The sequence below is a fragment of the Gekko japonicus genome, unplaced genomic scaffold (assembly GCF_001447785.1).
Source record: "Gekko japonicus isolate JY-2015 unplaced genomic scaffold, Gekko_japonicus_V1.1 scaffold738, whole genome shotgun sequence".
Classification (NCBI taxonomy): domain Eukaryota; kingdom Metazoa; phylum Chordata; class Lepidosauria; order Squamata; family Gekkonidae; genus Gekko; species Gekko japonicus.
In genome coordinates this window covers 250540-267951 of record NW_015173145.1, presented here as the reverse complement: position 1 = coordinate 267951, position 17412 = coordinate 250540, and positions in this window count along the sequence as shown.

Genomic DNA, 17412 nt, shown 5'->3' with positions numbered 1-17412 from the left:
CGGACTGAAAGGCGAGATGCATAAAGTAATATTTTTTCAAATTAGTCTGGATGTGCCAAAATAAAGGAGAGGTGGGGGGAAAGATGTTTCGGGGCATGATTTTAAAGGCCTAGGCTGTCACCGGAGGGTCAGAGGACAGATTTCCCAAATTTGGAAAAGGAGAGCAAAAGAACACTGCCATTGCCTCCCAAAGACAGCTCTATTTCTGGTACATCTGCTCACTAATGAAAGTCATCTGGTACTGCCGGAAAACGAAGAAAATGGCATGCTAGTCAAGGGCCCAGGCAGGGTGGACCGGGGAGTGGATACGCATGACCAGTGATCCAGTCTGGGCTGCAGGCCCATTAACCATATGGTTGATTTATGCCATTTCAGAAATAAAAGAGACATTTCTCTTTCATGGTATCTGTGGGCCGGGACTGTGTAAGTGCAAGAACCTTTGTTGCTTTAAAAGGGGGTTAGACCGATATACAGAGAAAAGGTCCATCAGAGGGTTTTTAGGGGTTTTTTGGCTATCAAGTCACAGCCGACTTCATGGCGACCCCATAGGTTTGCCCACTGCTTGCCTCCGTGTCACGACCTTACCCCTGGGGTGTCCCTCGTCCAGCTACTAGCCTGCTTAGCTTATGAGATCTGATGAGATCAGTCTAGCGTGGGCTAGCCAGGTCAGGGCTCAGCGGCTTCTAGCCATGGTGAATTAAGGGATCTTCCACATGCAGAGATAGCAAACCTTTGAACACTACTGCTGGGAGGAAGCGTCAGGGTAGGGGCAAGTTTGCAGCGGTCCTGGAGAAATGATGCTGTATGAGTCATTCCCTTCTGGATTTCACATCGATACCATGGGAAGGATCAGGCTGGAAGGGAGTCAGGCAGGAAGGGTGCCACAATCCTAGGCTTATAATAGTGTGGCCCAGAGGTCATTTGGGGGGGGGGGATCGCCGTTCCCCTGGGTGAGGTACGGGGGCGGGGCACATGATGAAGCCCCGCCCCCTGCTTCCGGCCGCGCCGGCGGCGGCGGCCGGGACTGTTGGGGGCGGGGGGTGTGGCCTTATGAAACACTTCCGGTGATGTCAGGGGGTGTGGCCTTATGACACACTTCTGGTGATGTCAGGGGGTGTGGCCTTATGACACACTTCTGGTGATGTCAGGGGGTGTGGCATATGCTAATGAGTTATGCTAATGAGTTCCCCTAGCTCTTTTTCTACGAAATGACCCCTGGTGTGGCCTACAGGCTCTGGAGAGGCCTAGTGGCTCCAGGGAAGCCTATACTAGAGTAGCCATGAGGGCATACATTTTCCAGGTCACCCTTTGGACCCTGTGACTGGCTAACGGGATTTGGGTGGGAAACTTATACCAGTCGAATAGTAGAGGGTGTTGCCTGGGTAGAAGAGATAAAAGGTCTTGCCCAGAGTGGTAGCTGGTTCGCTCCCAGGGAGCTGAGCTGGGGTGAATCTGCTGCAGAAGGAGGGGTCCCTCATCCAAAAACGGTGAGTCAGCTTGAGGCCAAAGACCCAGAGAAGTCTAGGGCATTTGGTTTTCTTATTTTGCTAGTTTACCTACCTTTACTGTGATCACGCCAGGCCTCCCTGTCTTCCGCCGTCCTTTGAAGTTGGCTCAATTTCATGTTCGTTGCATCGATGACACTGTCTAACCATCTCATCCTTTGCCGTCCCCGTCTTCTTTGACCTTCAATCTTTCCCAGCATCAGGGTCTTCTCCAGTGAGTGCTCCCTTCTCATTGGGTGGCCAAAGTATTTGAGGTTCAGTTTCATTATCTGGCTTTCCAGGGAACAGTCAGGGTTGATTTCTTTGAGGATTGACTGATTTGATCTTCTTGCCGTCCAAGGGACTCTCCAGAGTCTTCTCCAGCACCATAGTTCAAAAGAATCTATTCTTCGGCGCTCGGCCTTCCTTATAGTCCAACTCTCACAGCCATACATGACTACTGGGAATACCATTGCTTTGACCATGCGGACTTTTGTTGGCAGGGTGATGTCTCTACTTTTTATCATGCTGTTTAGGTTCGGCATCGCTTTTCTCCCAAGGAGCAGGCGTCTTTTAATTTCATGGCTGCTGTCAAGGTCTGCGGTGATCTGGGATCCCAGGAAGGTGACGTCATGGGGTCGCGAAGAGTCGGACTCGACTGTGCGACTGAACAACAAAAACTGTGTTCGTTTTTCCTACAAGTTATTGAATTAAAGTTGCTGTTAAATCTCTTTAATAAAACTAGTTTGTGTTGGGTATTACATGTTGAAAATACCCAGTATATATGGGGTTAAATGTCTGTTTGTGTTGTTACAGGAAATCACATGCTGCCTGGGTTCTCATGCCTCATTCGGTCACTTATAAGGGGAAATCTGTTGGAAAAGGAGTGTATAAAAGGTTCGGGTGGGTGCCCTGGGTCCTCCTACGGAGACCCATACCAGAGGGTGGCAGCCATTAGAGAACCTTGCTAGCCGCTGCCTGCGACAAAGAGGTAGCAAAGCTGTGACCTAAACGAGAGATTTGGTATGGGGTGAGCCAGGAAAGTGTGGCTGAGGAAGAGTGGGGCTTTAAAATCTGCCAAGAATGTGACATGCTTTCGGGCATGAATTTCAGAACGTTTTCCCCACCATTAGTGCCACTAAATTTTTTAAAGCCGGATTCCAAAGAATAATAGGGTTTTTCTGACATAGTCCGGAACATATTCACAGGCGTAAATGGTGACTGCGTGGACCTTATAAAGCTTTAGGCTTAGGCCTGCAAAATAAACGCATTGCTGAAACATCGAAGCAGGAGAGGTGGAACTGGTTTGGAGGACACTTCTGGGCGGGGGAAGTCAGCAGCCAGTCATTGCCGGAGCAGGAGTGGACTGGCCTCTTCATTTACCGGGACAGTTCCTGATGGGTTGCTGTCCTTGTTAGATCGCGCTAACAAAGGACTCTTAGAGTGATTCAGCAAGTGATTCAGCTTTATTGGAAGTAACGAACAAGCACTCAACTCAGTAAGAAACCAGAACAGAAAACAGTGGGAGCTTATGCTCCTTTTAAACATAACCGGGCTAATGTAGCCACGCCTATTTACAAATAACAACCAATGAGATTGCTTGGATAAGGGCCAATGGGAGTCTTTCCCTCCTAGGGAATGGTATTGTTCTGATTGGTCGCTGTTACGAAGCGACCAATAGGAAGTTCGCTCAGAGGAGCCCTGGTCTGGCTCGAAGCTTAACATGGGAGTCCTATGAGGTGATTCATGTAATCATTTCAATACATTACAATTCCTCCCCCCTAAGTTAAGCCATCATCCCAATTGTTTTATTATTTACAAACATGCAATCAACCTTTGTACATCAGTTATTCCAACAGTATTTACACTCATAGTCCTTCAGATAAGTCGGCATTTGCCGCGAACGCTGGGACCTGCGGAGCGGTGCAGGCTCCATGGGCAGACAAGGTTGTGGGTCAGAGTGGGGTTCACTACAGCCTGGATCAGGCACAGACTCGACTGGGATTTCAGCCCCGCACACAGGGTTCTGCCCTGACTCGGGGACAGTACCGGGCCTTTCGGTACTCACCGCCTGCTCTGGGGGTGTCCACTCGACATCAGGGGATTCAGCCGTCGGAGAGTCAGCGCTGTCCCTAGCCCAACGTCTCCTTAACTGATCTATGTGGCGCCGCCATATTCGACCGTCAGCTAACTGCACCACATACATTCGAGTACCCACAGAGTCGGATATAACCCCAGGAAGCCATAAGTGCCCGTTTGCATAATTTCGTGCGAAAACCTTGTCCCCTTTTTCAAACATGCGCACCTTCGGTTGCGCCGTGGTACGCTCGGATTGCTCTTCAGTGAGGTCTGGGTGCATTCGGTTCAAACGGGTCGTGAGTCTCCGCCCCATTAACAATTCGGCCGGACTACGGCCTGTAGCACTACAGGGGGTGGTGTGCTGCAGCAAAAGAAAGGAGCCCAGCCTCTGGCTCCAGTCCCCTTCGTCCATTTTACCCAGGGCCTCTTTGGCCGTCCTGACCATCCGTTCGGCTTGGCCATTAGATGCCGGATGGAAAGGGGCCGAAGTCATTTGGCGTATGCCATTACTCGTGAGGAAGAGCCTAAATTCCTCAGACACAAATTGAGGCCCGTTGTCACTGACGATGACGTCAGGCAACCCGTGGGTGGCAAAAAGTCGGCGGAGCGCATGGATCACAGCAAGTGATGTGGTCGATTTCATATGCACGACCTCCAGCCATTTGGACATAGCGTCCACCACAATTAGGAACATTTGCCCTTGGAGAGGGCCAGCAAAATCTATATGCAATCTGGCCCAGGGTTTACCAGATGACTCCCAGCCTTGGGGTGTAGCTTGTGGGGGATCGGGTCTGACTTGCTGGCATTTGGGACACCCTCGTACCCATTCTTCGATCTCTTTGTCCAGCCCCGGCCACCAGACATACCCTCTGGCCAACGCTTTGGTGTGTACCATACCGGGGTGACCCTCGTGCAGCGACTCTAACACTCTCGTCCTGAGTTTGTCAGGAACCACCACCCTGTTCCCCCATAATACACAGCCCTTAGAAATGGATAGTTCATTTTGACGGCTTTTGTAAGGGCCGAACTCCGGTTCAACGCTTCCAACCGGCCACCCCCTCCAAACCCAGTTTAATACTCGGGACAGCACGCTATCCTTGGCCGTGTGTGCTGCAATGTCCCTGGATGATACCGGGGGTCGAGGAAGCTCCTCAATTGCCAAGACCTCACAGGCGGGGGCAGGGTCTGCGCCAATGTCCGGCACCGGGCACCGGCTGAGGGCATCCGCATGCCCAATCGCTTTCCCAGGCCGGTGCTCTAAGTCAAAATCATAAGCCTGCAAAAATATCGCCCATCTAAGCATGCGTGGGGACATGATGTTTGGCAATTGCTTATCGGGCGCAAAAATCCCCAGTAGCGGCTTGTGGTCAGTGACCAGCAAAAATCGTCTGCCAAAAATAAAATCATGGAACTTTTTGACAGCCGCTACCAACGCCAGACCCTCCTTGTCTATCTGGGCATAGTTCCGCTCTGCCGCAGATAGTGATCTAGAATAAAAAGCGATAGGCGCTTCGCTCCCATCAGGCATCAGATGGCTTAAAACTGCGCCTACTCCAAAAGGTGAAGCGTCAGCAGCTAACACCAGGAGCTTGTGTTCATCATAATGCGTGAGTACGGCATTAGATGTCAGCAGCTCCTTGACTCCCACAAAAGCCTTTTCCTCGGCCTGCCCCCACTTCCATTTTGCCTCCTTGTGCAAAAGCGCGTGCAAAGGGGCCGCCACTGATGCCTTATGCGGTAAAAACGCATGATAAAAATTCAGGAGTCCTAAAAAGGATTGGAGCTCCTTCTTACTCACCGGCCTGGGGGCGTTTTGGATTGCAGATACCTTCTCATCCGTGGGGTGGACTCCCTCTGCGTCAATGCGAAACCCCAGGAAGTCCACACTTTCCACCCCGAGCGTGCATTTTGAGCGCTTAACTCTGAGACCGGCATTTTGAAAACGCCTGAGGACCTCTTTAACCCGGTCCAGTAGTTCCTGTTCAGACCCGCCCGCAATCAGCACGTCGTCAAAATAGGGCACTGTGCCAGGTACCCCCCTTAGTAGACGTTCCATGAGGCCCTGAAAAATCCCAGGTGCTACGTTGACCCCGAATTGCAGCCTGTTCACTTTAAAAGCCCCTTGGTGGGTTACAATTGTTTGGGCCTCGGCAGCCTCCGGGGTGACAGGCAACTGCTGGTATGCCTGGGCCAGGTCAAATTTGGCGAAAATCTTGCCACCCCCCAGGGAAGCCAAAATGTGGCTTATTACCGGGACCGGGTACGAATGTTGCTGCAGCGCCTTGTTAATCGTACATTTGTAATCGGCGCATAGTCGTATGGACCCATCTGATTTGACAGGGGTTACGATCGGGGTCTCCCATTTGCTGTATGGTACTGGCTCTAAAACCCCTTGCTCAACTAGTTTGTCAATCTCTTTTTCCACCTTATGTTTGAGAGACACAGGTACTTTCCGATACTTCAACCTAATAGGTTTGACTGACGGATCTAAGTCAAACGCAACCGGGGGGCCCTTGTACCTCCCCAACCCTTCGGCAAATACATCAGGGAACAGGTCGTACAGCATGCCCCATTTATTTTCAGACATCCTGTTAATCCCAGAAATACCAATGCCCAATGGCTCAAACCAATCTAACCCTAGCAGGTTAACCCGGTCTCCCTCTGCAATCAGGAATGACAGTTTAACACATTTCCCCTTATACTCAACAGTAACAGAGTCCCGTCCGGCCAAGGGAATTCGGTTGCCCTGGAAGTCGGACACTCTGGTTCCCGCAGGCTGGAGCCGCCGCCGGCTTCGGTTCGGGAACAACTGGCGCCAGGACGCGGCAGAAATCACCGTCACGGACGATCCTGAGTCCACCTCCATTGTACAGGGTCGGCCGTCGAGGAGTGGAGTCACGGTGATCTTGCCCTGGCTGCTGGTGCGATTTACGGCCGATGCGCTCGACAAGGTCGCCGTCAACTGGCAGCTTGCTTCCGATGCTGGGGAATGGGTCTTGCCTTGGGTGCCGACTGGAGTGCCCCTCTGCGCTGACCGGTTGTTAGTTGAGGGATCCTTCTTTGCTGATCTGCAGACTCTGGCCAGATGACCACGCCGCCCACACGCTCTGCAGTCGACATCACGAGCCCAACAGGAGTCGCGCTGGTGTTTCCCGCCACAACCGGAGCAAGGCTTGACGTTGGTAGTCTTCGCTGGGGTCCGCTTGCCTCGAACCGCGTTGACGTCATCATCCGCGTCTTCGCCCTCGCTGTCTCGTTGAGCGTGTATACTGGGCTCTGCCACCCGCTGGCGGACCTCCTTCGTGGACTTCTCCGCTGCTTCCGCGGCCACGGCCTCTTCGTAGGCCACTGCCCAGGTCAGGGTGGTGCGGGCGAACAGCCTCTGTTGCAGCCTTTCATCTTTGAGACCGCAGACGAGACGGTCTCTGAGGGCTTCCTCCACGTTGTGGAAATTACATGGCCGTGCGGCTTTGCGAAGGGCCGCCACGAAATCTGCGATGGTCTCGCCTCCGGCCTGGTTCCGCTTGTAAAAAGCGTGCCGGCAGGCGATCTCCGACGGTTGTGGAGAATAGTGAGCCTTAAGCTTCTCCGTGATGTCAGCGTAGGTGACAGTCTTTATATCAGTTGGGGCCACCAACGACCTGGCTATGTCGAAGGTCCCCTTCCCGCAGGAACTCAGGAGGCACGCCCGTTTCTTGGCCTCGTCTGTAATGTCGTGTGTCTCCAGATGGAACTCGAACCTGGACAGGTAGGAGTCCCAGTCTTCTGAAGAGGGTTCGAAGCACTCGAACCTCTGGCTTCCAGCCATCGTGGGAGACTTGGGCACCGGAGCTGGTGGCGCCTCCGCCGGATCGGCTGCTGTGCTCTGCCCGCTTTCTTCCGAGTCCGAAGTGTGGATGTCCGCAGGGCTGCCTACCTGCTCTAACATCCCACCTTCGTCGCCAATTGTTAGATCGCGCTAACAAAGGACTCTTAGAGTGATTCAGCAAGTGATTCAGCTTTATTGGAAGTAACGAGCAAGCACTAACTCAGTAAGAAACCAGAACAGAAAACAGTGGGAGCTTATGCTCCTTTTAAACATAACCGGGCTAATGTAGCCACGCCTATTTACAATTAACAACCAATGAGATTGCTTAGTTAAGGACCAATGGGAGTCTTTCCCTCCTAGGGAATGGTATCGTTCTGATTGGTCGCTGTTACGAAGCGACCAATAGGAAGTTCGCTCAGAGGAGCCCTGGTCTGGCTCGAAGCTTAACATGGGAGTCCTATGAGGTGATTCATGTAATCATTTCAATACATTACAGTCCTGGAGCGGCAGTGGAGGCCAGATGCTCAGCACCCACTGTGATGAAGCTGGCGCTACCGCTCTACAGGCTGTTTTAGGCCCAGTCTGCATCTAGCATTTGCTCCACTGTTTTACCAAACCCAGGCTGGAACAGAAATCCCCCTCTACATTGCATGCCACTTTCACTTTGACTGCAGTGGCTCAAGTGGTTAAGACGCAGAACTGCAGGCTGTGGAAGGTCGGTAGTTCAGCAGTTCGAGACCCGGGTGCCACAAGACGGAGTGAGCTCCCGTCTCTAGTTCCAGCTCCTGCCAACCTAGCAGTTCGAAAGCAAGAAATTGCAAGTAGATAAATAGGCACCACTTCGGTGGGAAGGTAACAGCGTTCCGTGCGCCTTGGTGTTTAGTCATGCCGGCCACATGACCACGGAAACGTCTTCGGACAGCGCTGGCTCTTTGGCTTGGAAACGGAGATGAGCACCGCAACCCTAGAGTCGGATTCGACTGGCTTTCGAGCAAGGGAACCTTTACCTTTACCTTCACTTTGAATGATTGTCAGATTTTATGGCAGTGTCCAGACTGCATACTGCTTTCACTTCGTTTGATCTCGGTGTTATGGTAGCCCTCTGCATATATTTATGGCTCTTTTATGGCCATTCAGGGGTGACTCTGCAGTCAGTACAGCGTTGGCCCCCCGGGGTATTTTAATAAGGTTTTGGGCCGCATCTTTTACTGGGTTTGGTAAAACAGTGGAGCAAATGCTAGATGCAGATTAAGGTCCCAATTCTCCCTGTGCAACTCCAATTCCCCAGCTGTTTCTTTTTTTCCTTTTTGGATTTTTAAAGGAGACTCAGTTTGGTGTAGTGGGTAAGTGCGCGGACTCTAATCTGGGAGAACTGGGTTTGATTCCCCACTCCTCCACTTGCACCTGGCTGGATGACCTTGGGCAAGCCGTGGTTCTGATAAGGGCTGTTCTTGAAAAAGAGCAGTTTCTGTCAAGAGCTCTCTCAGCCCCACCTACCTCACAGGGTGTCTGTTGTGGGGAGGGGACGGGAAAGGAGATTGTAAGCCGCTCTGAGACACCTTTGGGTAGTAAAGGGCGGGGTAGAAATCCCATCTCTTCTTCTTCTCTTCTCAAGGTGCTTCAATTTTCATCCAGCCTTCCATTCTCTTTGTGTTCTTGATTCCAGCAGCCCGTTTTAGTACTTTTTCTGCCACCCACTGGGCCTGACAAAGGTAGCTTCCTGGACCCTTGAAATCTTAAACCCTGAAACTCTCGCTGGTCTCTTAAGGTGCTACTGGACTCAAATCTAAACTGTTCCACACCCACTGGTTTCCCTCCTGTGTTTTGTCAACCCTCTCTCAACGTATGCATGTTTAGTTTTTGGAGCCTCTTAAGATTTCTGTGTCCTTCATTCAACCCTTCTGCCGATGTATCCCCCCCAGCCAATCCCTGCAGAGACCTCCTGCTCCTTCAGTAGCCGCTGCAAATTCCTCATTGAATGGCTTGGTTGACATCACTCGTTGAGCCAATGGAGAGCCCTTTGGAAGCCATCTGGCCTTTTCCTGCTAATGGTGGGCCGTGGGTGGTTCACAATGGCTCCCAGGCTGAGTAAGAGGGTGTGAAGCCTTCCCCTGTTTCAAGCCAGCGGGCTGTGACAATAGGCAGTGTTTGTAAGCCAAGACTTTTTCATTAGCCTGTGGGAAATTAAGATAATGACCTCAGTCCCCCAGCCAGCAGAACTGAATCCAAGGCACTGTTCTCGTGGAATAATTGCCAGGAGTAGCAGAGAGCGTGAAGAGACTGCCGCTGTTCTGTCTTTTGCAGATGAGGAGCTGAAAGACTGGTTCACACATGCTTGTATGCTAAGGCTTCCACTCTGCAACGATTGGGTGAGCTGAGACAGTTCTGACCGTGGCGGTTGATCTGTGGCAGTTCTGGATAAGCGACTGAATAATGGAACTGTCCTTCGTTCCATCAGAGAGGGGCTCGGCCTTCCAGGTTAGGGCAGTGTGGGTAGAGCAGAGTGCAGCAGTGGCATTTATTGCTGTCAGTGGCTGGGCAAGACCTGTGCACTGCTGTTGCCAGTGCCATCACCCGGGGCTTAGCTCAGTCCCAGCTGCAGGTAGCATAGGAGGCAACGGGTATATGATAGGCGATGCTTCTGTGCTCCACACTGCTGGTCACAGAGGGGGAGATGAGCCCCTGCGGTGGAATGGGTCCCACTTCAAGAACATCTTAAGAATCAATGCAATGAGGCATGTGTGTGCACTAGTCTAGGGTTGCCAGTTGGCTTGCCAGCTCTGGGTTGGGAAATACCTGGAGATTTTGGGGGTGGGGCCTGATGAGGGCGGTGTTTGGGGCATAATGCCATAGAGTCCAACTTCCACGGTGGCCATTTGCTCCAGGGGAACTGATCACTGTCACCTGGAGATCAGCTGTAATTGTGGGAGATCTCCAGCCACCACCTGGGGGTTGGCAACCCTAAGAGGAGGGCAGGGTGTTGGGGAGGGACCGCGGCAGGGTAGGATGCCATCGGATCCCATGTTCTCCTGGCCCTCTGGAGATCAGTCGAGGGAGATCTCCCAGTGCTACCTGGAGGGAGGTAATCCTAGTCGCCAGCTCCAGGTTGGGAAGTTCTGGGAGATCGGGGAGGGATCTCAGGAGGGGAGGCCATAGATTCCACCAATGTTCCCTCTAAGCGGTGAAGCCTTGTGAGCAAAAATTCTGCTTTGTGAGCCACTGGCATTAAAGTTGTGAGCGAGTGATTTGGGTACTGCATGAATTAGTTTGCTCTGGAGCCATCCTTCCTGAGCGAAGACAAACAATGTGTGAGCCGGAGGCTAAAAAACTGTGAGCCAGCTCACACTGACTCAGCTTAGAGGGAACACTGCATTCCACCCGCCATTTTCTCCAGGGAAACCGATCTCTGAAGCCTGGAGATCCGTTTCAACTGCAGATCTTCAGGTCCCGCCTGTAGGTTTGCAACCCTAGTTGGTGGGGGAAGAGAACCTTCGGACCCAGAGGAGCCTCCCCCCCCCCCAAATCGCTGCATGAACGCTCTGAAGTGCTGAACGGATTCTGAATCCATCTGAAAGGAAAACCCCTTTTTCCGGGAGCTCCAGCAAGCCTGGCCTTTGGGCCTAGGACTACACATGCAACTCGAGAGAGAAGCAGATGGGCTGGTCGGTGGCCCAAGCGTCCCAGGCAACAGCTGAGGGTGCCCAACCAGTAAGGGGGCAGCAAGGCAGCAGGAGGCGGCAGCACACACCCGCGGTGCCTGTGCTGCCACACCGAGCCCACAGTAATCTGCTTGGGACAGCAGCAACATGAGGGCAGAGGCCGACCTCCCGGTGACTCTCTCTCCCAGGGGTCATTTTGTAGAAAAAGAGGTGCAGGAGCTCATTAGCATAACTCATTAGCATAACTTATTTGCATATGCCACAGCCCCTGACATCACCAGAAGTGTGTCAGAAGGCAACACCCACCGCTCAGGCTCCACTGGACTGTTTTGGATTGCCAGCTATTGGGGGGGGGGGGAGGCGTGCAGATCTGTCCTCGCAGAGGAGGGAGAGCTTGTACCTGAATAAAACTTGGTCTTAAAGGTGCCACTGGACTGTTTTAGACTGGGGGGCCGGGGGGGGGGCTCTGCAACTTACCTGACTGCTTCTTGCTCTGTGTTAGATACGAGACTCAGGCAACAGGTGAACAGCGATAACAGCTTTATTGAATACGAAGTCAGAAGAACAGAACGAGACAAACAATGGAGCAACAGGCTCCTTTTTAACAGTCCGGGCTTGGCAAGCCACGCCCACATGTCAGATGGTAACCAATCAGAAACTGTACATAAAGACCAATCACTTTGCTTCCCTCCAGAACTTTCTTTATACTGATAGGTCGGTTTACGATACTTTGGTCAGACTCAAGCTCAATACCTTCATACATTATATTACATACACAACACTCTGACTGAGGGCTGCTGGGAGCAGGGGGCGTGGCTTGTTGCATGTGCCCGCCCCCTGGGCTCTTTACTGCCGGAGCTCCGCTCCTGTGCGCTCCTGCAGGGAATGACCCCTGCTCTCTCCTCAGATCCATCCAAAGTGGGCTGCCAAGGAAGGTGCTTTTTTCGACTGCCTGCCTGGAGGAAAGAGAAGAGCACCTGGGGCTTTGCACCTGGTGACCCGAACAAGGCACCTGTGACCAGTGTTCCCTCTAAGCTGAGTCAGTGTGAGCTAGCTCACTGTTTTTTAGCCTCCGGCTCATGCATTGTTGTCTTAGCTCAGGAAGGATGGCTCCAGAGCAAAATGATTTATGCAGTAGCCAAATCGCTTGCTCACAACTTCAATGCCAGTAGCTCACAAAGTAGAATTTTTGCTCACAAGACTCCACAACTTAGAGGGAACATTGCCTGTGACCCACTGGTGTTTTTTTTTTAACTCCTATGGGGGAAACTATGACCCTGCAAAACAGGGCATTCAGTAGCTGCATTCCTCAAATGGCTGAACTGTTTTCATCCCAGCTCCGTGGCACGCTCTTCTGAAAAGTGAGGGTAAAATGAACAGCCACGAGAGGCAGCCTCCTCCTAAGCAATCACAGAGCGGCCCACGTAGGGTTGCCCGCCCCAGGTTGGGAAATACCCTGCAGATTTGGGGGTGGAGCCTGAGGGGGGCGTGGCTTAGGGGGGAGGGACCTCATAGACTCCACTTTTCCGAGAAGCCATTTTCTCCAGGTGAACCGATTTCTGTCCCTTGGAGATCAACTGGAATCCCAGGAGAGCTCCAGCCACCACCTGGAGATTGGCCACCCTATGCCCGCATGGACTCAAACCGTTGGTCCCAAACAGCGAGTTCTGCTCCGGGCAGCCCTAAATGTGCTCCTGCCCCGTGGGACAGACCAGCATTGTTATTTAATCACACAGGGCGCTATTTTCAGTCACCCGTTAATTTTACGGCCGGAGCGAAGAAGACGCTGTGTGGAAAGGGGATCCTGCCTGCCAGAGCTTCAGCAATTCACGGCAGGGTGTGTGCGCTCCCCAGAAGCTTGTGGGGGAAGGGGGGGCCGGGCGGGTGCGTGTGGATGGATGGATGGCAGCCCCGGCCAGAGCCTCGTCTCCTGTGCCAAGTTTCCTTCAGGACCCAAGTTTACTAGCTAGCTGCTCGCTGCAGTTGTCTGGTTCGTCTATTTTGGAGCCCAGTCAGCCAACTTCGTTTTGACCATGAGTTCATCTTTAATGTTTTGCAAGCTCACCTCACCAGCCTCATTTCTTTCTACGTGGTTCTGGCGGCACCGTTGGGCTGCAGGCAAGCAGATAGACCCATCACGAGCAGGCTACGTCCGGGCCAAGCGGTTATTTCAGTCCCGTAAACGTACTTGGAAGTCCTTAAGGTTCTTCAACTCCTTTGTGGTGAAGTGAGGGCTGACTGAAACACAGCTAAGGAGCGCAATTGCTGCCTGAAATCATGCTGACTTACAGCAGGGGCCGGCCGTGTGAGTAACCGAATCTGGATGTGCTCGTAGCGGCACCGAGCCCCGGCCAGCAGGAAAGCCATTTTCTGTGCTAATCCTTCCATAATAATTGGTCTTGGGAGAGGAGTTAGAACTGGTGAAAAGACCAGGGCTATTTTGGGGCAGGAACGCACAAGAACGGAGTTTCGGATGGCTCCCAAGTTGGCCACGCCCAGCAGGAACTCATTAGCATAATTGGCCACACCCAACAGCAGAAACTCATTAGGATTGGCTACATTAGGGGTGTGTGGCCTCACATGCAAAGGAGTTCCTGCTACAAAAAAAGGCTCTGGGTTTTGACAACAAACAAGGTAAACAGAATAACAAGCAAAAGGTGGGTGTGGCTGGATGAGCACACTTCTGGTAACATGGGGGTGTGGCCTAATGTGCTAATGAGCTGTGCTGTCAGGGGTGTGGTCTAATATGCTAATGAGTTCCTGCTGTTGGGTGTGGCCTATTATGCTAATGAGTTCCAGCTCTCGTGTGCACGCACATTTCTTCAGATACACTTCTTCAGATAAAACTTTGTTGGTTTTAAAGGAGCCACTGGACTCAAACTTTGTTCTACCCCTGAAGCAGGCCCGTTGCCAGGATTTTTTAAGTCAGGGGGCATTTTAAATTTCTTAGGGGGCATTGACTAATCAAATTAATCTGGGGGGAAAGGCCGTGACACCCTGGGCTGGATGGGAAGTCACCCGGAAGTGACGTGACGCCGCTGGGCACGCTGGGGGCGGGGCCACGACCATCCGGGTGACGCACACGTCGGGGTGGGGTTCCCCCCGGGGCCCGATCCGCCGGCGGCAGGGAAGGGGCCTCTGGGGCGGAGAGGCAACTGAATTTTACCACGAGAGTTCATAGAAACACATCTTCCCTCTCCGCGTGTCTGTGGAGTGAAGTGGCTATGAGCCAGGAGCAAGAGAGAACTTTCCGTCCTACCTCATGGGAGAGAGTAAACCACCAAGGAAGGTTGGCTTCATTCCAGCTCTTTTGTTACGTACTGGCTTACACTTAGACTTGCTACGGCAGATCCAATTGGAAGACACTTATCTCCGCTTTGTCTGCCAGGACAGAGGCTGGATACAGACCTTGCCAAGCACGCTATAAACGTTGTGAAAATATGCAGGAATGCAAGCTCTAAACTCCTCCATGAAAGAACAGCTTGGCATTCTCTTTCCTGGGCAAGAAGCAAAAAAAAAAAAAAAAAAAGTGAAGAAAAATCCCCTTGTTCATCAGCAGCCACAGGATTTCCTGCACATGGAAAAGGCATCAAAAGATCACAACGAGAGCGGGAAATAAGGTGCACCAAGAAGACAGCAAAGACTGCAGGCGACCAGTGGGACATGGAGCAACTTTATAAACATCTTTAAAGCGGGATTAGATAGACTCATGGAGAATAAGTATCAATGGCTACTAGCCATGGTGGCTGAGAGGACCTCCACATTCAGAGGCACCAAGTCTCTGAATCCCAGAGCCAGGAGGCAACATCAGGGAAGGCCTCGGCCTCTGTGCCTTGTTGTTGGCCCTCCAGGTGAGTTGGTTGGCCACTGTGTGAGACAGGACGCTGGACTAGATCCAGAAGAGCTCTTCTTATGTTCTTATAAAGAGCTGGAACCCAAATCAAAGTGCGACATCTGGAAAATTCAGCACAGGCCATCTGATAAAGCTGTTGTGATTGGTCTCCCCTTCATATATAAATAGGCATACTTAGTCTGGTAATTGATCAAACACAAGTGAAGGATGAGCAACCTTTTTGTTCATTTTGAGTAGACGTTTTCAGGGGGAAAGTTGAGTAGGAGACTTATTGATTTGGTTTGATTTGATTTATTACATTTCTACCCCGCCCTTCCAGCCAAGGCCGGCTCAGGCGGGGGGGGGGGGGGGGGGATGTTCAGACCCCTGTGGTTGCAATCAGTCATGGCCCTGCAGCAGGCAGCATGAGTGGAAGGAGAGTGGCGAGCACGTCTGCAGCCACCGTGGTGCACAAGGGGGTGGGACCCCACCTCTAATTTGTCATGCTCCTCCAATCAGCCCTGGGGATTGGTATGAAATCTATCACAAGTCTTCTACCAATGAGAGAGAGCATCTCCTTCCTGCCTCCTTCCCTTCTTATATATTGTATATACACTGTTTTTATCTACTAGTATATATTGGACTATTTAAGTTGATTTTATATTGAGAATGTACGTTAACCTGTTGTAAGCCACCTTGAGCCCTACTTTAGGGCAGGTTTGCTTCCCCACTCCTCCACCTGCAGCTGCTGGATGACCCTGGGCAAGCCATAGTTCGGTCAGAGCTGTTCTTGAAAGAGCAGTTTCTGTCAGAGCTCTCTCAGCCCCGCCTACCTCACAGGGTGTCTGTTGTGGGGAGGGGAAGGGAAAGGCGATTGTAAGCCGCTCTGAGATTCCGAGTGAAGGGCGGAGTATAGATCCAATCTCTTCTTCTACAATATCTCTCCTATATTATAATAAAATTTGGGAGTGGCAAGATTCGATGCACGCCAAAATCAGTTGGCTGCCTGAACTGCCACTCAGAAATGGGTCCCTGATTGTTTGTTTGATTGTTAAACCATGATCTTGTACATATTAATTTTAAAATTAGTTTAACAAATCGACATTTGACATAAATTTTATCCTCTCAAGGCAAGTACTAACAATTCCTACTCAATTTTTTTAGTTTCTTGTTTGTTTGTTTGTTTGTTTACAACATATTTTATTAGGTTTTACCTTCGTAACATTATAACATACATATACACATTGGTGTATTAAGTACATAAAAATTGTAAAATGGTATTGTTTTGGAAGTATGCAATAAAGGGTGAGTAAATAACTACATAGATTTATGCCATGCTTTATACAGGATACAATTGTTGACTTTCAGCTTACAACAGTTATAACTTTAGTGGATAGTTGGTGTTACAGTAAACACATACCAAACACATTTAGAAGCAATATTTGTTTACACATTACCAGAGATGGAAACTATCAATTTCTTTTGGGATATCATCAAATTGTTGTAAATATTCCAAGATAGGGAACCAGACAGCAATAAAAGAAGATTGGATAGTTTCTTGTTTTTGATATAAATATAGGTTATAGATTTCAAATGTTTATACCTTTTTTCCCTTCCATTTATATTTTTTCCTTATTAGGTTTTCATTGTGAGCCTTGTCAATAGTGTCCAAATTTGAATTACCGTCCTAATGAAACTATTTTCATACATTGTAAATAGAACCATTATGACATCCAAATTACACCTGTTCTCTATTAACTTTTCTTTCATACATTTTAATCCCTGCTATCGGATAGTAATATCCCCCCAAAGAACAACAACAACAAAAACCCTATATAACAAAAGAAAATTACTACAACTTTACACAATTTTAAGACTATTTTTTTCAACATCTACTAATTTCACCTTCAACACCCAATAGATTCACATTTTACATTCATTGAACATACTTTTACTACACTTAAATTCATTTTAATATTATTAACTTAATCATAAATCATACCACTCCTTACAGTACCAATTTATTCCAGTTGCACCTAAAACACCCCTACTCTAACTACCACCTTTTAACTAAATCCTACTCAACATTGTAAACTTTAAACTAATCCTAAATCATAACAATCTTTTCAGGTTCAATTCATTCCAACAAAATCCATCAAGCAGGGGAAAAAAAAGTTTCATCCCTTCCATATAATTTGATTTTCCTCCTGTAAATCTGCAGTTTGGTTTTTTTGTAACAGCATGTCTATATGTCATTTTTCTTTGCAGGTATGACAATTTATCTCCAAATTTCCCCTTTGATCTCTCATCCAATCATGTTCACATATTCTACTGTCTTTTTTGAATTTACACGCACGTCGTGTAAAAAAAAAAGAAATAAAGGAGGGCTGCAACCTCAGACAAGCATGGAGAGAGCATTGTGGTCATGCCAGGGTCTGAGAATGCCGGGAGAAACCGGAGGGGGGGGACTTGTGCGGCCCAACATGTCACATCTTGCTAGAGCTCATTGTATTGATTTCACAATGATCTTTGCTATTAGTATACAATATA